General features: G+C 40.8%; 2 pseudogenes across 2 annotated transcripts; one reads left to right on the top strand and one right to left on the bottom strand.

Moving 5' to 3' along the window:
* Positions 1 to 903: 903 nt before the first annotated feature.
* LOC309795905 (RNA/RNP complex-1-interacting phosphatase-like) lies at positions 904 to 16,087 on the bottom strand (annotated as a pseudogene). Its single transcript has 6 exons — positions 15,972 to 16,087; positions 14,495 to 14,570; positions 13,384 to 13,516; positions 9,723 to 9,850; positions 6,365 to 6,421; positions 904 to 1,332 (listed from the first exon to the last, which is right to left on the bottom strand). The product of its transcript is annotated as an RNA/RNP complex-1-interacting phosphatase-like (transcript).
* Positions 3,984 to 4,657, top strand: LOC309795849 (RING finger protein 11-like; annotated as a pseudogene). The gene is made up of 2 exons: positions 3,984 to 4,263; positions 4,482 to 4,657. The product of its transcript is annotated as an RING finger protein 11-like (transcript).
* Positions 16,088 to 21,946: the final 5,859 nt, after the last annotated feature.

Genomic DNA, 21,946 nt, shown 5'->3' with positions numbered 1-21,946 from the left:
TTAGTGATTATTAGTTGGTTTCTGTTCATAATTACTATCAGAAGACACAGCACTTATGGTCCCAATTACACTGCCCAGCTACGCACCATTCTTCTTCGTTTTGGCTTCCCGTCCACCAGCAGGAACCTCATTTATTTTTGTTCTCCCTTCACCACAGCCCAGTAATGTTTGTGAATGACTCTCAGTCTCACCAGAGTCTGTATCTCTCACTCTGCCCCAACACCCCACTGCATCATTCGCTCCCTGAAGTGTACTCTAGAAATTTAGGTAACCTGGATATTTACCACTGTTCACCATCTCTTATGAAACCAGAAGAAGAGCAGCTTTCTTATGGAACGACAGAGACCTTGTAAAGAGAAAACACCAGTCTGCAGGAGAAAGGGAAGAAGACAATGATGGAAATAGTTTCTGGAAAACTATTTTTACATGAGGTTTTGTTTGTTCCTGGTAAATAAATGGAAATCTTCTAAACATTTAAAGAAAATCTAGGGCTTCCCTGGTGGCGCAGTGCTTGAGAGTCTGCCTGCCGATGCAGGGAACACGGGTTCGGGCCCCGGTCTGGGAGGATCCCACATGCCGCGGCGTGGCTGGACCCGTGAGCCATGGCTGCTGAGCCTGTGTGTCCGGAGACTGTGCTCCACAACGGGAGAGGCCACAACAGTGACAGGCCCACGTACAGCAAAAGAAAAAAAAATCTAAACAACTAAATTCAGTAATACAGGAATATAACATTTTAAAAAATTTTCTTTGGCTGTGCAGCATGTGGGATTGCAGCTCCCCAACTAGGGATTGAACCCACACCTGCTGCATTGGAATGGCAGAGTCTTAACCACTGGAGCACCAGTGAAGTCCCAGGAATGTAACTTTTAGAGAAGAAGTTATAAACCCCTTGGTTATATGAACTGCAGATTTTTTTTTTACTAAGAAGTCATGTATTTTAAATGACTTGGAGCTTTAAAGAAAGGAAAAAAGGAAAGAAGGAAGGAAGGAAGGAAGAAAGAAAAAGGGGCTTCCTTGGTTGTGCACTGGATATAATATCAAAAATAAATTAATTAATTAAATAAATTTAAAAAAGAAAAAAATGCTGAAATCCACTGACTAATTATTAAGGCTGTTATATCTATTTCCAGATACATCCCTTTATAAACTTTTAGTAAAAGGTTATCTTATGTCAGAAGAAATGAATTACAAACTTTTCTCTTTTTCCAAAATTTGAGAAATTCCCGTACACTTCTAACTTCAAATTTTATAAAAACGGAAAAGCAGTGAAATGCCTTATACTTACATCCAATTGCAGCATCTGGCCTCATGCCTTCTCTATCAATCAAATATCTACAAAACAACAAAATTCGAGTCATTTGTAAATAAAAAGAAAAGAAAATCAAGTTTTTGCAAAAAAGGTCCTATTTTGCTTTACAAATATATATATAAAAATCCTAAGAAAATATCAGCACATCTAATCAATAATTATTAAAGAATGATATACACCATGACTACAAAAAGGCGTTACTCCAAGGACGCAAGGATAACGCAACTTTAGAAGAGCTATTAATATAATTATTTACAATAAGACAACAATTTAATTAATAAATGAAAGAGAATAAAATACAGGACCAAACTGGCAGATGTTAAAAAGTTCTCTGATAACATGCAACAGTCAGTTTGGGTGAAAATGCTCTGTATGCTAAAAACAGGAGACTTAATATGACAGAGTACTCATCAAGAACCAACAAATAACAAAAGGAAAATCAGGATAAATATGAACATGATATCTACAAAACCCTATCTAACCAACCATCGGAGCCAGAAACTTAGGACTCACCATCACTGATGGCTATTTCTCCCTCGGCCTCATCCTCAACCCACCACCAGTGCTAACAATGAAGCTGCCTACATACCTCTAGAATCTGTGCACAGCTTTCCACCAAAATGACCACCACACCCTGGTCCACGCCACCATTACCCCAATTTCTACAACAGTCTCCTAACTTGTTTCCTCTCTTCCACTCTTTCTCCCTGCAGTGCATTCTCCTCTCGGTAGCAAAATGATAGGTTGAAAGGGCAGTTGGGTATGTTCCACACACTCACCTTCAACAAAAAAAGTTCAGTTGTTTTCTATTACTCTTAAAGTCTGAAACCTTAAACATAAGCCTGAACAATTGAGCTCCTACCGCACACTTGTAGCTCCATTATAATCACATGCTCCCCCAACAGCCCCACCTTCCAGGCCAGTTCCTCCAACACAGCATATGCTTTCCTCTTATAGGGTCTTTTGCTATTCCTTATGCTCAGAAATCTCTCCACAACGTCCCTATCTGGTTAATTCCTACTCATCCTTCAGATATCAGCTGAAACATCTGTAAATAAACCTTCTCTAATCTCCATGATGAGATCAAGTCCTCCCTAAAATATGATCTCATGGTACCATGTTCTTCTCCTTGGCACTTGTCAGAGTTGTATTTTACATGCAGAGTATGATTCTTGAATATCTATTCCCTCTCTGGACTGTTAGAATTCACAAAGCGCAGGTCAAGTCTCTTCACTCACAAAATTTCACAAGTCTTTTTGCTAGCACCCAGCACAGTGCTTAAACATAACACATGCTCAATAAGTATTTCCTGCATGAACAACCATAAACGGGTACAGTGTAGCAACATCCACCAAAAGCATAAGGACATAAACTCTATCATGCAGAAGTTCCATTCTGAATGAAGTAAACTGAGACAAAGCATATATATTGAATAGTGCTCACACAGGAATGTTCATTACTTTCATGTTTTATAATATCAAAAACTTCTGACTTTTATATGTTCAACAGTGAGCAAAGGAACAATGCAGCATTAAAAATAAATAAGTAAACAAATGGGACCTAATGAAACTTAAAAGCTTTTACACAACAAAGGAAAGTGTAAAGAAGATGAAAAGACAACCCTCAGAATGGGAGAAGATATTTGCAAGCGAATCAACAAAGGATTAATCTCCAAAATATATAAATAGGACATGCAGCTCACTATTAAAAAATCAAACAACCCAATCAAAAAATGGGCAGAAGACCTAAATAGACATTTCTCCAAAGAAGACATAGAGACGGCCTCCAAGATGGCCAAGAGGCACATGAAAAGTTGCTCAACAGCACTAATTATTAAGGAAATGCAAATCAAAACTACAATGAGGTATCACCTCACACCGGTTAGAATGGGCATCATCAGAAAATCTACAAAGAACAAATGCTGGAGAGGGTGTGAGGAAAGGGAACCCTCTTGCACTGCTGGTAGGAATGTAAACTGATACAGCCACTACGGAGAACAGTATGGAGGTTCCTTTAAAACTAAAAATAGAATTACCACATGATCCAGCAATCCGACTACTGGGCATATACCCAGAGAAAACCATAATTCAAAAAGACATATGTACCCCAGTGTTCAAGGCAGCACTATTCACAATAGGTAGGCCATGGAAGCAACCTAAATGCCCATCGACAGATAATAGGATAAAGAAGAAGTGGTACGTATATACAATGGAATATTACTCAGAGATAAAAAAGAACGAAATTGGGTCATTTGTAGAGACGTGGACGGACCTAGAGACTGTCATACAGAGTGAAGTAAGTCAGAAAGAGAAAAACAAATATTGTATATTAATGCATATATGTGGAATCTAGAAAAATGGTACAGAAGAACCGGTTTGCAAGGCAGAAATAGAGACACAGATGTAGAGAACAAACGTATGGACACCAAAGGGGGAAAGTGGGGCAGGGCGGGGTTCGGTGGTGGTGAGATGAATTGGAAGATTGGGATTGACATATATACACTAATATGTAAAAAATAGATAACTGGTAAGAACCTGCTGCATAAAAAATAAATAAATGTTTAAAATGCAAATATAAATTTTAAATAATTAATTAATTAGTTAATTTAAAAAAAAAGAATGAGGTTGGAAGACTGTCAAAACAGCACACGGAACACACACTCAAGCCCTGGAAGATGAGGAAGTGCCATAAGTCCCCCACTTCAGATGACATCTCGCTGCCTCACAAGTCTCAGTCCGACTGGGCTAGCTTTGGCAAGGGGACAGAGCTGGGTCAGGAGCTGCTGCTGCCATATCTGGATCAAGTTCCAGTTTTGGTCTATCATTCAACACCTAGCCAGGCTCGCCTAGCAACTCAGCTGAGAGGAACCAAATAGGATAGCTCAAAGAATAGGCCTCACACTGCATCAGCCTAAAGGTGTTTATGACCCTGGAAGAAATGGATCAGAAGAAAGGATCCGGGGGACTTCCCTGGTGGTGCACTGGCTAAAGACTCCACACTCCCAATGCAGGGGGCCTGGCTTCATTCCCTGTTCATGGAACTAGATCCCACACGCATGACGCAACTATGAGTTTGCATGCCACAACTAAGGAGCCCAGTGGCTGCAACTAAGACCCGGCACAAACAAACAAGAAAAAATCAATCAATAAAATAAAACAAATATTAAACCAAGATCCGGGACTGTGTGATCTGTATGATGGACTTCGCTTACGAGAACCCAGTTTGATTTCTGCTGTGTATGCAGATCACCTGGGCTGTACAGATGACTGGCTGATGAGATCCCTTACGTGCCCCTCCTGCATGGAGACAGTTGATGCAGCACTGCTTTTGTCCTACGAGTCTAACTGAGTCAGTGTCTCTCACCTGACTTCAAGAGAACCATCATTTTTGGTGGTTTTGATCTTTTGTCTTTGAGCCCAAAGAGCCGGGGGTTAGGAATTAAGATCATGCATGAAAGTTTCCTAAAAATTCCTGAACGGCTGCAGATGTTGGGGAAAAGTACGTGATAGTTTAGAAATTTAGGGGGAAAAGTAGGATGCTATTTTTATGGAAAGCCTTCACCCAAGGTTTAAAAATATAATTGTACTTAGATCTTGTTATTGCTCCAGTATATAGGATTTATGTAAAGTGTTACAGCACCTATATAGGTTTTAATTCTGTGTCAAGGATTAGCATAAAGACAGTGGTTGTTTTTCCTAAGTGAGATAACATTCTGCTTCCCCCTATCCAAATTCTTTTCTGAAGTTGCTGGCATCTCGGTCAAGGTTTTCCTTAATAGCTACATTTTATAACACTGGCACACAAAAAAAGTAGTTTTAAGCTTGCTTGCATAGTTCTTGTTTTTAAGAATAAACATAGAGCATTTATTTTTTACTTTATAGGAACTCCACAAGTTAAGGTCCCATTATTCTTTTGCTGTGATTGTTGTTACTATTGATGGTGCTCTTTTCTGTCTTTGCTGGTTCTTTCTAATCTACCATTTGTCCTTATTGGCATACGATCATCTCAGGGTCACAAGATGGCTGCTGTAAAACCAAGGATCATATTCTAACAAAACAAGGAGGAAGCAGAAAAAGAGTCCAAATGGTCATTTTCCTAATGCATATTTATCTTTTTTCAGAGAAAAATATCATTCTCATAAGCACAATAACAGCCTTCCCCTTATTACTCATTTGCCAAAACAGACTGATATGACCATTCATAAGACAATTTATGGCAAAGAGGGGTATGATAATGATTGCCTCAGCCTAACAAGGATTTATCCACTAAAGCTGAATGCTTCACTCCTCAAAGAAATCAACACTTTTCTACATACAAAACACAAGTCTCTTGAAGGGTTCTTCATAAGTGCATTATTGAAGAATTTGGTATGTCATGAGCACTTAAGGATTTGACATTCAACTGTAGTAGTGTCCATGTTGGTTAATTTTCTTACAAGCCCCATGATGAGTTTGAGAAAAACTGAAAGAATCAGAGTATCAGGTTCTATTAAATTCTTACATGTATCTTGCTTAAGTTTTTGTTCATTAATTTATATCCAACTACCTAAAGCAAATTTGGAGGAAAAAAAATAATAAATAAATAAACAAATAAATAAATAAGATTGAGATCTCCAAATATTTTCATAGGAAGATGTCCACCATATATTAAATTATAAACCAGAATGTCTAAATACTATACCATTAAATCACATGTACAGTCAGTTCTGTATATCCAACGGTTTCATATCCTACAGATATGGAAGGCCGACAATACTACACCATTTTACATTACGGGACTTGGGCATCCGAGGATTTTGGTATCCATGGAGAGTACTAAAAACAATCCTCTGCAGATACCAAGGGACCATTGTATATGCTTATATCTGGATTTTTTATGTCTCAAAAATATGTGCTAAATTATTACTGGTCATAACCTCTGAGTAGGGGGCAAAATTGCCTTCCACTTCATACATTTCTCTGACTGCATTTTTTGCATTCAGCTTACATTAACTTACATTACTACTGTAAACAGAACAATTTAAACATGGTCTGCCTCTTGGGGTTGGCCACTCACCTGCAGATGACGTAGCCAGTCCTGTTTAAATCAGGGGTACAGTGGACACCAATAAGTCTGTATATAAAAAGGGAATATGGAATTAAGTAAGCAAAGTAGAAACACTAAAAACAAGTTATACAATTTTCTGAAGAGTAGCCTTTATTAGTTACCACAACACGACCACTATCCTGAAAAGGAAAAACTCTGAAGAAAAGAGTGTTTTTGCAAGAACATACTATAATGAATTAAGTACTATAAAGTCAAAATTCATTGTGTCTTGGAATTTTTGCCTAGCCTCCAATCAGATGCAATTGTATGGAATGGAGAATGTCCATCAGGAACTGATTTGACTATAGTAAAATGGAGTGGAAAAAAAACAGGCTATCAGAAGAATAGAATTTGTTTTTGAGTGAAAGAAATGGAATGCCTTCACATTTCATGCTCAATATTAAAAAGAACAAACAGTTTCTGAAGGGCTCTTGGGGTCCCAAAGCACCTCCATTCCTTCTCTCATTCACTGCTCCTCACTTGCCATGGGTCTACGTGCCTGAGCAGGTCTCAGGTGAGTAGCACCGTGCTTATTTCACAATGAAAAAGTAAGGCTTCAGACGTAAGCCTAAGCTGCACAGCAGGCAAACAGAAAAGAGACTAGAATCGAGTCTCACATTTTTCCAACTATGCCACAGTATTTCGTGGACCAGCACTTAATAAAATTATATGAGGAAGTAAATAAAAAACAACAAGTAGCTGATCTCTGCAAAAGGTATGTCTGTGACTACGTGGTGCATGGCATTCGTCATCTCCTGCCTGGATTACTACCGCCCTACAATTCTAACAATCACTTCTATTTCAACTGATCTTCCACATGGAAGATGTTACCTTTCTAAAATAGAAACTTGGCTGGATTGCTCTGTTCCTTAAATATCTTAACTTAGCACAGAATAAAGCCCAAGTTTTTAGCACAACATTGAGAACTCTTTATAAACAAATACCAGTCTGTCTCTCCAACTGAATGATAAGTTCAAACTAAATTACAAGGACCTACATCATCCACCTCCTTCCTTTCCCCTGCCAGCCTCCCTGATCCCATTCTCTACTGCTCTGCCCTCACTCACTTTCCCCTATCCAGCCACACTGGCCTCCGTACTATTCCTCAAACATGCCAAGCACCGTCGTGCCTCAGGGACTTTGCACCTACTATTCCTTCTGCTTCAGAACATACCCTCCCAAACCATCTCCACTCTCCCTGATATCCAATGGCTCTTTTCTCACTTCAAGGCTCTGCTCAATCGACATCGTAATAGAGGGGACTTCCCTGATCACCTACCACATTCCCTCACCTCTTCTTCTTGTTTTTCTATTCTCCAAAGCATTTACCACCACTTGACATTCCACATATTTACTTATTTACTCATCTCTCTCCCGCACTAGAATGTAAAGTACAGAAGGGCAAGAACTTGGTTCTGTTCCTACTGCCTCGAACAGTGCCTTCAACTTAGAAGGTGTTTTATAAATATTTGGTGTAAAGGAATGTATGAATTCCTTGCCCTTTCACACTACCCTCTAGTCACACAAGAGGCTGCCCCTCCAGAGCACAAGTTCAAGCCCTGTGCCTTTGCTACCTGTTCGCAATAGCTCAGCTGTCCTTTCCTCATTCCAGCAAAATCCTCTTCCACGAAGCTCAGCTCAAACGCTGTCTCCTCAGTCAGGCCTTCCTCAGTTTCTCCTCTATATTCCTGCTGCACTTGATTCTTTTATGATAATTAACCCACTTAGAGTCACTACATGTTTATCTTCCTACATAACTCTAAGTTGCTACTGAACAAAGACTTCTAGTCACCTCTGTATCCCCGTGCCCGAACAACAAACCTATAAGGCTCTCAGTGTTTACTAAAACAATTTATTTTCGGAGTCTCTTCGAATTCTAGGGAGTGGATAGTATCGTCTCCTCCTCATTATCAGTGAGCCTGCCATCTGTGGGAGGGGCTTATAGCAGAGGAAGCCACCAATGGATCATAACTAAGGTCCTGAGACTGCAATGGCAGAGAGCATGGTGAAGTTAGCCCACTGCATGCAGAAGACCCACAGAGAAGTCAGCATATGCAATGGACTACACTTGGTATAACATGTGAACAATCAAGGTTGACAAACGTGCTCTCATGCACTTGTAAGGATCTTCTAGCTCACGCGGATCACACAGAACACACACAAAGGAGCCTGGAGGAAGTGAGGAGGCCGGCAGCTGCACCCTAACATCTTAAGAGGTCACATTTCTGTGACTACGGTTTACACAAATCAGAAAATTTGCCTCCTTTCTAGACACCCTGGATATCACAGGCAAGGCCAAGTCTCTCAAGTTTAAAAGCTAAAGTACAGGGAAGATCTGTGAATAGGGCTTAAGATATTTAAGAGCTAGGACCTGCATTAAGCAACCAGCTTATAGAATGAAAATTTATCTTGAAATTCCAGTCTCTCCCTCTCTTTCTCACCTCCTATCCACTATCTTCCCACCTCTATCTCTATTCCTTCTCGCTACTCCCTGTTTTATGTATATGTGTTTATCATTTTTTATATATATGGAATATGTACTGTCTGTTAGGTTTATTTAATAAAGTGAACACTCCTCAGGCTAAATTTAGAAAGGAAAAAACGAACACTTTCTCTTGTGGGTCAGTGGTGATCCAAAGACAAAAGATACCTCAGTCTTAAAACATGGCAAATACCATGTTCCTTCTGACAGTTAGATGGTAGAAAAAGGCAAGGACGCTATTAAGACCTAGTATCAAGAGAGTACATCTTAAAGCAGAAACAAGAAAACACCAGCCTTTTAAGTTCTTCCTGTCTGTCAAGATAAGAATAAGAGGTGGTAGTGTTCTTCCTCACTTGCACCCAAAGTATAAAAGCAGCAAAAATATCTTAAACACATATGATGAGGAAGCCACTCTTCTGGTCCACTCTGCTTTGTTTGGCTTCTAGGGATCTGTCCCACTCCGAACTTTTGCTTTATGTTTTCTCTTTTATATACGCTAAGAACCTGAGAGTCTTAACCTTTTCTTCCACCTCTCAACCAATAAATAGGACAAAAGAACATTTTTATTTTTTTATGTCTTTTCCATTCAAATGTTTAAAAAAGAGATAAGTAAGCTAGTTCAGTTCATATTTCTCACAAAAATCACTTTCCAAACTCAACTAAATTGTTTGTGACCATAAACAGGAAAAACACCATACTGTATTAGCACCATCTGACATTTCCACCTTCATGTTACCAAACACAACAGGCTAATGTCACAACTATTAAAAATGTTAAAAATCCCAACCCCACTCAAAATGCATACCAAAGTTCAGGTAAAGGGGAAAAAAACAAAACAAAAAGAACTCGCCATTATCTTTATTTTCTTTCAGAAATCCACTAACAGCACATTGAAATTTAGTAATAGTGTCATCATCTGGCACCGGATGCCCAATTGTACAAATGTTTAAATAAGGAATAGTTTCTGGTAAGTCCTATAAGGCAAAACCATGAAAATATGTATTATTTCCTTTGTAGGGAAAGAATAAAAAATTAATTAGAGAAGGCGGAATATAAACCAACAGAGGACATTAAACTCAGTATGTCAGTCATTCTGATAAGAGCCATTTTCTCCAAAGCTGCTTTAACCAGTAAGTATCACTTGATTTTCATTAAAACTGCAGAATGGACAGTTACTAGGCATGAAAAACGAAAAGCAAATCTATGTGAATGAATGCACATGTAACTCAGAATGATATAAACAGTTCTACCTACATTTATGTTCTATCTTACATTTCAGGGGCCATACAGAGGCTGTGATCTAAGTAGAATAGTAGAATAGAATCAGAAGAACTTGGATTCGAATTAGGAAATAGAGCAAATTTCAGGCAGTGTTGAGAACTGGTATTCTTGGGGTGGGAGAAAGTAGACTATCAATAGAAGACAGAAAAGGATAAGTGAAAATTCTCTAGTTCTGAATTTAAATGGAAAGTAGCAGTATGAACCTATGACATATTTTAGAAATATTAGCAACAAACATACATATTGCCTAGCTCTGACTACTGAAAAAGTCTAGAAATAACTGATGTCATGTCAAAAGGACTCAGGAGTCACTGAAAGCTCCAACTGGTCAAACATAGGGCCTCAGTTAGAATAGTAACTGTAGCGGAGTCCACAGTGACATGAATAAATAAATTTAAAAAATTGGTCACCACTGGAGGATATTTGTCCATCAACTCATTATTTTGAAAACTGTTAAATCAAAGAAGAGAATCATGCCTCTACAACTGGGCAAACAAATAGTTGATGAGGGGAATCTTCTCCTTATAGAAATATACCCAGCTAATAAGTGAAAAAAAGAAAAACAGAATTCACCATTTTATTTATTTATTTATTTTATTTTCAGATACGTGGGCCTCTCACTGCTGTGGCCTCTCCCATTGTGGAGCACAGGCTCCGGACACGCAGGCCCAGCAGCCAAGGCTCACGGGCCCAGGCACTCTGCGGCATGTGGGATCTTCCCGGACTGGGGCACGAACCTGTGTCCCTTGCATTGGCAAGAGGACTCTCAGCCACTGTCCCACCAGGGAAGCCCCCACCATTTTTGGAAGCCTCAACTGAATTAATGGATGTAGGTATGAATCATCAGTGACTGCTAATATCACAGAAAGACAAAATGATACGTCTCCATGGAAGAACACATCATCACCTATGAAACTGTCTTGCCAAAACAAAACATGCAAGCTTCATTCTGATCAACTACCAATTTACAGGAAATAAAAGGATTGAAGAATATGTTAGCAACACATGGAATGTAACCATCAAAATCTACATGGGACAAATTACCTGCTTTCTTTAAAAATAAAATTCAAGGAGGAAAAAAAAGTGAGAAAGACATGGAGGGAGAACCTATAGATTAAATAAGACTTCAGAGACCTAACAAACAACGGCAAAGTGTGCACCTTATTTGGATCTAATTCAAAATTCTTAAAAACAATTTTTTTATGACATTTAGGAGACAACTGCAAATTTGAGCACTCACTGGGTATTTACTATTAAAAAATGATATTAAGGAATAAAAGTCCTATATTTTAAATATACATACCAAATATGTATAGGTGAGGTTTCCCTGGTGGCACAGTGGTTGAGAATCTGCCTGCCAATGCAGAGGACACGGGTTCGACCCCTGGTCTGGGAAGATCCCACATGCCGCGGAGCAACTAGGTCCGTGAACCACAACTACTGAGCCTGCGCATCCGGAGCCTGTGCTCCACAGCAAGATAGGCCGCGATAGTGAGAGGCCCACGCACCGTGATGAAGAGGGGTCCCCGCTTGCCACAACTACAGAAAGCCCTCGCACAGAAACCAAGACCCAACACAGCCCAAAGATAAAAAAATAAGTAAATAAATAAATAAATAAATAAATAATTTTTTTAATGTATAGGTATAATTACATGTTGTCTCGGAGCTGCTTCAAGCTAACATGGAATGGGGTGAAACAGGTGGGGGTATAGATAAAACATGACAGCCATCAGTTGGTAAATATTAAAGCTGGATGAGTTCACGGGTATACAGGGAAAATTTACAGTATTTTGTATACTTTTGTATATGTTTAAAATTTCTGATAATTGTTTAAAAACAAGACGACACTGTAGACAACCCTTTGGCAGTTTCTCAAATGTTAAATGGAGAGGTACCATACGATCCAACAACTCTGCTACTACCTACACGGCACAGCTAAAAGGACTGAAAGCAGGGATTGGAACAAATATTTGAACACCAATGACCATAGCAGCATGATCCACAATAGCTACAAGGTGGAAACAACCCAAGTGTCAATCAACCGATGAATAACAAAATACGGTATATACACACAGTGGGATTTATTAAGGCAAAAAAGGAATGGCATTGTGTTACATGCTATAACATGGATGAACCTTGAAAACACTAGGCTTAGTGAAATAAGCCAGACATAGAAGGATAAATATTGTAGATTCCACTTACACGAGGTACCTAGAAGAGGCAAATTCATAGACACAGGAAATAGAATAGAGGTTACTAAGGGCTGGTGGGAGGGAACATGGGGTTGTAACTGTTGGACGGTTACAGAGTTTTTGTTGAGGATGATGAACAAGTTTGGGTTATAGACAGTGGTGATAGTTACACAACACTGTGACTGTATTTAATGCCACTGAACAGCATATTTATAAATGGTTAAAATAAATATGATTTATGTATATTTTACACAGTAAAAAAATAGAGGAATAACTGAGTTGAAATTTCAGTTCTTCCTTGTCCGAGACTCAGTTTCATCGTCTGTAAAATTAGTAACTGTAGTTGTCTATCCTCTGAGCTTAGTGCAGAGTAAGCACTCAGAAGGAGATCTCAGTACTACTTCCACTTCAACAGCAAAGGATTGTTGTAAGGATTAACTAAGTCAATGGATATGAAAGAACTTTCTAAATGGCTATACAAATATTAACAAACTTTAGGTGTTACTGTCTCCCAAGGCCATGGAACAGGTCAGAAGAAGGATAATTCTTTTGCACTGGTATGTCCTACATGGGCCAAGAGAATATATGGGTTTCTGTACTCTCTCAGAAGGTATTAGGAAAAGAAAGCATAAAACTTTGAGAACAATTGTCTTTTACTCTGATGCTTAAACATGCTCAGGCAACTGCTTCAAATAAGTGCTAAAGACATAATGGACATACCTTTCTTTCCTTTTAGGCTACTAACATTCTTGCTAAAAGTTTACTTCGTTTTCAAAACATAGAACATGGAAGCTTATAGAATTTCTTCAGCATATCTACAGCCTACTGCCAAATACTATAGTTCAATTCATATCTTTCATCTCATTTTGAAACAGCAATTACAAATGTGTATTTAAGGAAACCACTAGCTTCCCTTTCTGAACCCATGAAAAGAAGGCCAGGATTCACCTTAGCATAAGATGATAATTACTGAATTTCTATGAATTATGACAGTATCAGAAAGAAGGTCGTTTTCAACTACGGGTTCCATTTACCTCGGGCTTATAAGAGCGGCGCGTGTACGTTAGGTCAATTATCAGCCCGAGTTCTTCATTCTGTTCTTGGATTTTCTTAAAAAAGATGCAAGGGGGAAAAACATTCTTCTGGAGCAAGATTCTTTTCAAAACTCTGTCAGAAAGAATAAAATAAGAAGGAACATGTGTCTAAAATCCTTTACTATATTATCCATTTATTCAAACCCTGTGATGCTAACATATGAGACTCAAAGTAATGTTTCCTCCTCTGGAATTTACAAGCGATATTACAATCCTTTCTTCCAGAGAGATTAGACGGAAGAAAATAAGTTCACATCTATATATTTATTTCTGTGCGTGTTTATTTCATGTTGGTGTCCTAACTGGACTGTAAATTCCCAGAAGGCAGGGACCACATCAATTTTGCCTACCACTGCATTGCCAGCTACAAGCAGAGTGCCTGTAAATAGACACATAAATAAATACTTCTTGAACATCTACCTATATGAAGGATGGCTTTCACTGCTAAATATTCTTTTATGTATTTGGCTTATTTATGTACTCTGTTCCATTGATCTGTTTGGTTATTCAAGTGCCAGCAACACACTTTTCTTTTTAAAGTAGTAGACTAGTTTTAGAGCAGTTTGACATTCACAGCAAAACTGAGCAAAAGTACACAGTTCCCACTTATACCCTCTCTCCTTCACCCACACAGCCTTCCCCATTATCAACATGCCATACCAGTGTGCTTCATTGGTGAGAATTCATGAACCAACACTGACACATCATTATCAATCAAAGTCCATAGTTCATTGCATTCATGGTACAAGTAACTAACTATTTCTTTATTCTTAGTATAGTCATCCCCAAACATTTACATACTGAGATACATATTGCTGTCTTAATCATTACTTTATTCTTTATTTATAGTTAGGGCATTCCGTTGGGATTTTTTTTAATTAAGTACAATAGTAGGTTGTACTAATCTATAAATTCCATTTCTGGATAGTAAAGGAGGTATTAAAAAGTATTTGCTATAAAAAAGCAAAATGGAGTATGACGGTGTTGAGAGCCAGGGCTCTATATGGTGAATTCAGATTTCTGGAAGAATACGGTAATAACTTTTGCTTACCTTTTTTAAAGGAACTTTGAAAGCAATGAAACGAGTCCCAGGCATCCGCTGTCCAACTGGGAGATAGTCCTTCCAACTATTAATATATTTTTGTTAGGCAAATTTTATGTCATGCTGTTTCCCTGCATAGGATGAATGTGCCCTGAAAATGGAAAGCATATCCCTCTATAGTAGGTCCCTCTTCTTTCTGCTTTGCAATTTGCTGCTCCACTTATTCAACCCCACCTTGTAATAAGCTATACTACCCTTGTTCCTGTTTCCCCATCTTGAAAACAGATAAAAGGCAACAAAACAATGCAAAGGTCTCCACAAATAAGGGATATCTAAACCCAGAGATGGCCAGACCTTCTGTATCCCTGATACAACCTAGCCCGGTGTTGACTACAATGGTGTCATTAATACATGCATGTTGACTGAAAGTGAACTCAATTCTTCCACTTCACAGTTTTGTTTTAGTCCTCATACAAAACCTGATGATAAAATTCATAATGCTAGGAATCACAGTGAACAATAATATCTGAACTGATTGCTGTAAGATGAGTGAGAACTAAGGTTAATTCAGTGTATCTGAAGCAAAGAAAGTGGGGGCAATAGTGGCACAAGATGGGGCTAGAGAAGCAGAGAGGATTCTAGACCAAGAAGAGTCTTAAAGGCCAACGGTGTGTTTTCTATTCTCAAAACAATGGTTTTGAGCGCTGTCTATGAGCAATGTTCCAACTTGCTTTTAAGGTTTCTTGTGTGAAGAATGGATTGGGAGGAAACAAGAAATACGGACACGAGTTAGGACCTAATTGCAACAGACAGGCAAGTTCAGTATTAGCATGTTGAGGAAGAGTTGACAGATTCAAAAGAAACTCAGGAGATAAACTGAAGCGGGCTTAAAGGGCTATGAGATGGAGGAAAGGAAGGTCTTAGGGAATTAAAGGGTTTACTGCACACATGAGCCAAGTCCAAAATAAATCATTTGAACGCACAGAGGTAGATCTCTCAAATGACACCGGTTAGCAAGCAACAGTATGGCCTTTATAATTCCTAGAGACACCACAAATCAACTGTTTCGATGGAAAATCCGGCAGTACCCGTGCGTTTTTTCACTCAACTTAGTTGCAGTTCCACTTACTCACATTTTCTCTGCCAAAACAACACAGCTTGAGGAATAGAAGGGGACTCCACTTTGGTAATTAAGGAGTGTCCACAACACTCACAGTCCCATCTTAAAAAGCAGTCCCTCTGCATTTTACCCGAGGAGAAATGGCCAGAGCCTCCCTTTTAAAACGGTGGGGGCAAATCAGAACATCTCACACTGTCCCTTTCAACCACTGTGAACTCAGCCGCGAGACGACCATTACCCCCTATAGCACAGCGCAGACGGGGCAGCAGCCGGGGGCAACAGTGACAGGAGACAGCACAAGACACGAAGCCCAGGCCCAGGGGCTCTGAGCTCCACCGGCAACGCCCAGGGGCCGAGGCGTATTACCTTTCCGGGATGTGCTTTCCGCCCTTCCTCCTGGCCGACGAATGTCCGGAAAAGCCCCGACGCTGACCCCAGTGCACACGGGCATGATGCCACTGGCTCATGTCACCCCCAACATGCCAACCACGCAACGCCAAGAGTGCCAAAGTCGCCAACCCGACGGCCCTGGTGCCAGCACACGGCCCCGAGCCACAAAAGCCCAGGCACAAGCCCACGCGGCTCGCGCACCTCTTTCTACTGCGCAAGCGCCACGGCCCGTCCAGATGACGTCACCACGCCGGCGGACGGAGACGCTTCATTAGGGAAGAGGACTCTGACGGCTGCAATTCCCTCCTTAGCCGGAGGCTGGTAGCAGACGTTCATTAGTTCGCGTGTGTACCCTTCAGAATTCCACTTGTATGGGACATGGAAAGTTGTCCCACTCTCCCAGTTTCTTGTGTGGTTCTTTCAGATATTTCCCAAATGCTTACATTCACACTTGTTCTATCTTGTACGTATTTCTACGTAATGGATATCCTGTATTTTATAGAAGTGCAGTATAGTATACACAGTCTACAATCTGTCTTGGATACTGATGTTCCCAGTCAATTTTTGCGTACATCCCTTCTATTCTCTTTAATAGCTGCGTCACATTACATAATTTACATGGCCAGTCCAATATTGATGGACTTTTAGTTGTTTTCAGTTTGGGGATATTTTGTTTGCTTTTTGTTTTTGACCTCTGTTACAGATAGGCTGCAATGTGAACCTCTTTATACATGTGTAGAGCTATATATAAATTTCTAGACGTAGAATTTCTGGAATGAAAGAGATGCAAACTTAAAATATTGAAAGATTTTCAATCATTCTAATCTGCCTCATCAACCTTCAAAAATATTCTATCAACTTATACTCCACTCATAGTGAAACATTTATTGGGTTTCCATTATGTGCCTGGTATCATGCTGGAGGTTGGTTGACAGTATGTATTTACATTTTAGACAATACCACAAAAAGCCTGAGAGAGATAAGAGTGGAGCTCAAGTATAACATGTCCTCACAGTAGCAGGCATAGGGATCTGTACCTGTTAGAAAAACTGTGAATCCTGCCGCAAGTGGAACAGCAAAGAACAGCATGTCCTACAATACGTCTGAAGGTATAATGGCATACTAAATTCCATTGTTATTTATAATAACAAGTGTTTTTTGTTAGTTTTACTTTTTAGTTTCTCATTTCTGAAAGTATCTTACATACACTGTTAGTAAACTTCACAACCATTTGAGGTGGGTAAACTGAGTCAGGAAGCTCAGAATTACTGAATGAATGAATGAATGAATGAGTAAAAAGATCACTACCTTTAACGTATGTGGGACAGTCATAGTCTAACCAAGTTTCAATCCACAAGCATTTATTTACAATTCTAAAAACTTCCACATAATTAAGTATGGGACAATACTAGTAAAGTACTATTTGAATAAAGAAAAGATACAAGTGAGCACAACATACACAACGTACAAACTTACAATTAGGCACAGTCGATTTGGTGCTAAGTCATAAAATATTCTTTTGCAATTTATGAAAATTATCCAATAGGCTTGTAATGGCCAAAAAGTACAACTGATAGAAATATCTATAGACATGACAATGTACAAATTGTGACATAAATCTATCAGAAACTAGAAAATCTATGTTGGCCTTATAGTTCCAGTTTCCTAAAAGACACAGGCTTTGGGTGGGTACACAAAACAATCCAGACCTGGCCAGAACAGGGTTTCCAGAAAGTATGGGAAGTAGCAAAGAGTAGGCCTCTCGATGGGAGTGTGTGCAACATGAGATGAAACAATGCCTTAATGGGTATGTAGTATGCTCGCATGGAAAATATAGGAGCAAGGGATATTTGGAGAATCACACAGCTAAGTACTTGACACTAACAAAATCGACCAGTATCCCATAGGGCCTCAGGTACCATGCAAGGATTTGAGGGATTCCAGTATTTAATTAAATCACAATGTGACAATGGGAAGAATTAAGGAGAGCCTCAGGGGTAGACGAACTGGGGATGTTACACCAAGACATGTCTCAGTTAACCTGCTGGTTTCAAAATACAGGAAGTGGGTATAGGGGACAAGACAATACCCTAACTCTAAGAATAAAGGTTTAGGTCAGGGTAGGGCCTGATGTTCCTAAGTGTTGAAAGAGAGGTCTTTAGTTTCTTTCCCCTACATGTAAGATTCTTTTAGAGGTTCGGATGATGCTGAGCCTGCAAGCTAAAGTTAAATGGCTGGAACTAGGGAGAGAAAATAAGTTACATAGGCTAGGAACCAGGAAAAGCCTAACTAAGGGTTTGCCTCAATAGAATTGAATGTTGGAACTGAATATTTTAATATGTAAATATTTTACTGATACCAAAATATCTTACCACACTTCCCCCAATCTCACACCACCCACCCTAACCTGCAGTAGCTATGGGTCCCTTACTTTCCTTGGATTCCATATAGAGAAAAGAGACTGATCTGGCTTGCAGGTATTTAGTAAGTTGTTAGCCTCACATCACATACTAGTATCATGTAAGTAGGCCATCTGAAGTAGGAAGCTTAGGGGAAAAGCCCTGAGAAAAACTTAAAAGCTTCAGCCACATCTCTATACTACAACACCTTTCACCATTTCTTCTCCGATAAGCATCATCCCCATCAGTGAAACAACTCATATCTCCTAACAGGAAAAACAGGCCTAAAAATTACACGTGTGTCTTTCGAGGTCCCCTCTACGGGATATCTTCCTGGTACTAGAAAAATCCCCAGAAAGATCAATCTTTGCACCCCTCCCTGAAAGCTTACCACCAAGGAAAATGACTAGGTCCATAGATTTCCTCCCTCAAACCAGCTAACCTCACATATAAATCAACAGCAATCAGCCCTTACTCACATTATCACCGTCACAAGAGCAGTTAGGGAGAACAGCACTAACCACGGGAACTAAAACAGAGGCAATCCAGGCCAAATTGGGCTGATGGCAGATATCTGCTCCTTACGCTTGGGTGCATAATGCGACTCACCACATTGTCTTTTTCACAGACCGTTTTTACACTTTCTCCACAAAATACAACAGGTCAAGTTCGTTCATGATGCTTCAAGATAAAAAAATCATCATGAGAAAAACATGCAATATGTCTTACAATGTTGGAGTCCTTAAAAATATGGCAAGGAAATAACCATTTGAAAAAATTTAAAAAATTTTAAATAACCATTTAAACCATTTAAATAACCATTTAAAAAATCTGTATTCTACAAACATACCAGTGAATTCTATTAAGAAGGTAATATGACATAAAACAAAATGAGAAATACATGTAAGACTGTTCTCTTTAGTGTTCAGAATTCATGGTAGTTGCTGCACTATCGAGCTACTTATATCTATGACTGCCTGTTCTGGTCATACAAAATGCGGCCAAAGTGTGTCTACCTGTTTCCCACAGAAACCAACAAATCTACATGAATCTCTTTTCTCCTGGGCCCTTTCACCTTATCTGCTCCCAGTTCTCCAGCAATGTCCTCTTCCTTCTCTAATTATTCTCCTCTTCATTTTGCTTGGCCTTGCCCCCAAGCATACAAGACAGAGAATCCTAGAGGTCCAAGATTCTACAGTGGCTGTTTGAAAGGGGGAGGAGATTACAGTAACTGCCACACTCTATATACTTCTGTGCAAAGAAAAAGCCACAGTATTGAGAATGTCTCTCACATATAAAAGAGCTGGATGGCAGGATACCTGTGTGGCCCACGGAACCAGATATAGCAAATCATGGGCAAAAAAATTGCAACCAAAGGCTGGAAGAGGTAAGGTCTGCAGCCAGCTCTGTCTCCTAGCTCTCTGCTATTTGCTTCCAATGGGCAGAGTCTATTCTGTGAAGCATCAGGCACTGAGAAGAAGACTGGGATTCTCAACCTTATATGATGTGGGCACTCTGGTGTGAGTTCACTCCTGCCGGGTTCCCATCTGCTTGGTACTCTGGACCTTCTTGTGTGAGGTGGATCCACCTGGGTGCCTCATCCCCTTGATGATTTTGGCCCTCTGCTGTGAATTCACTGCTGCCTGTTTCCCATTCAATTAGTGATGAGGGCCGCTCGTGTTAGGTCAGTTCTGCCTGCTTCCCATCTCAATGTTATTTTTGCCCTCTAGTGTGAGGTCACTCCTGCCTCTTTCCCATCACCTTACGGATGTGGGCCCTCTTGTGTGAGGAGGAACTTACTGGGTTCCTCACATTTTCATGATGTGGGCCGTGTGGTGTGAGGTCACTCCGACCTGGTTCTCATCCCCTTTGTGATGAGGGCCCTGTGGTGTGACGTCACTCATGCCTGGTAACCAGACCCTTTGTGATGTGGTCCTTCTGGTGTGATTTGAATCCTCCTGGGTGCCTTAAACACTTGGTGATGTGGGCCCTATGTTGTGTGGTTCCTCCTGCTGGGTATCTCACCTTTTTATGATTTGGGCCCTCTGTTGTGAGGTCAGTCTTGCTTGATTCCCGTCCCGTTTGTGATGTTGGCCCTCTGGTGTAAGGTAGATATTGCTTGGTGCCTCATCTCCTTGATGATGTGGGCCCTCTGGTGTGTGGTGGTCCCTGCCTATTTTCCATCCGCTTGGTGATGTGGGCCCTCTGGTGTGAGTTCACTCCTGCCTGGTCCCCATCCCCTTTGCGATGTGGGCCCTCTGTTGTAAGGTGGACCCTACTGGGTGCCTCTTTACCATGGTTATATGGGACCACTTGTGTGAGTTCCCTCCTGCTTGGTTTCTCAACTTTTAATGATGTGGTCCCTCTGGTGTGAGGTGGATCCAGCTGGGTTCAGATCCCTTGGTGACGTGGTCCCTCTAGTGTGAGGTGGATCCTGCTGAGTGCCTCATCCCCCAGATGATGTGGGCCGTCAAGCATGAGGTCAGTTCTGCCTGTTTCCTAACCCCTTGGTGATGTGTGCACGCTGGTGTGAAGTCAGTCCTTCTGGATGCACATTCCCTTGGTGATGTGGGCACACTGGGGTAAGGTCACTCTGCCTGGTTCCCATCCGCATGTTGATGAGGGCCCTGTGCTGTGAGGTCCCTCTTCCTTGGTTTCTCACGTTTTTCAGATGTGGGACCTCTGGCGTGAGGTGCTTTCTGCCTGATTCCCATCCCCTTTGTGATGTGGGCCCTCTGGTGTGAAGTGGATATTGCTTGGTGTCTCATCCACTGGTGATATGGGTCATCTGGTGTGAGGTCACTCCTGCTGGTTTTCTCAACTTTATATAATGTGGGCCATTTTGTGTGAGTTCATTCCTGCCTGGTTCCCATCCCCTTGGCGCTATGGGCCCTATGAGGTGTATCCTGCTAGATGCCTCATCCCCTTGGTGATTTTGGCCCTCTGCTGTAGGTGGTTCCTGCCTGGTTCCCATCACCTTGCTGATGTTGGCCCTCTGGTGTGAGGTCAGTCCTGCCTGGTTCCCATCCCCTTGGTTATGTGTGCCCTCTTGTGTGAGGTCACTCCTTCCTGGTTCCCATCCCCTTGGTGATGTGGGCCCTCTGGTGTTAGCTGTATATTGCTTGGTCCCTCATCCCCCTGGTGATGTGGGCCAACTTGTGTGAGATGATTCCTGCTGGGTTCCTCACCTTTTATGATGTGGGCCTTCTATTGTGAGGTAGCTCCTGCCTGGTTCACATCCCCTTTGAGATGAGGGCCCTCTGGTGTGAGGTGGATCCTAGTGGGTTCCCATCCACTGGTTGACGTTAACCCTCTGGTGAGTGGTCATATCTGCTGGGTTCCTAACCTTTTTATGATGTGGGCCTTCATCTGTGAGGTCATTCCTGGCTGGTTCCCATGCCCTTGGTGATGGGCACCTGCTGGTGTGAGGTGGAATCTCCTGGATTCTTCATCCCATTGGTAATATGGGCCCTCTGGAGTGAGTACACTCTCACCTGGTTCCCATACCCTTGGTGATGTGGGCCCTCCGGTATGACATGGGTCCTGATGGGA

This window comes from Mesoplodon mirus, assembly GCF_964341445.2.
Source record: "Mesoplodon mirus genome assembly, chromosome: 20".
Classification (NCBI taxonomy): domain Eukaryota; kingdom Metazoa; phylum Chordata; class Mammalia; order Artiodactyla; family Ziphiidae; genus Mesoplodon; species Mesoplodon mirus.
Note: the sequence above shows the minus strand (reverse complement) of the source record. Positions and strands in the feature narration are given on the sequence as shown.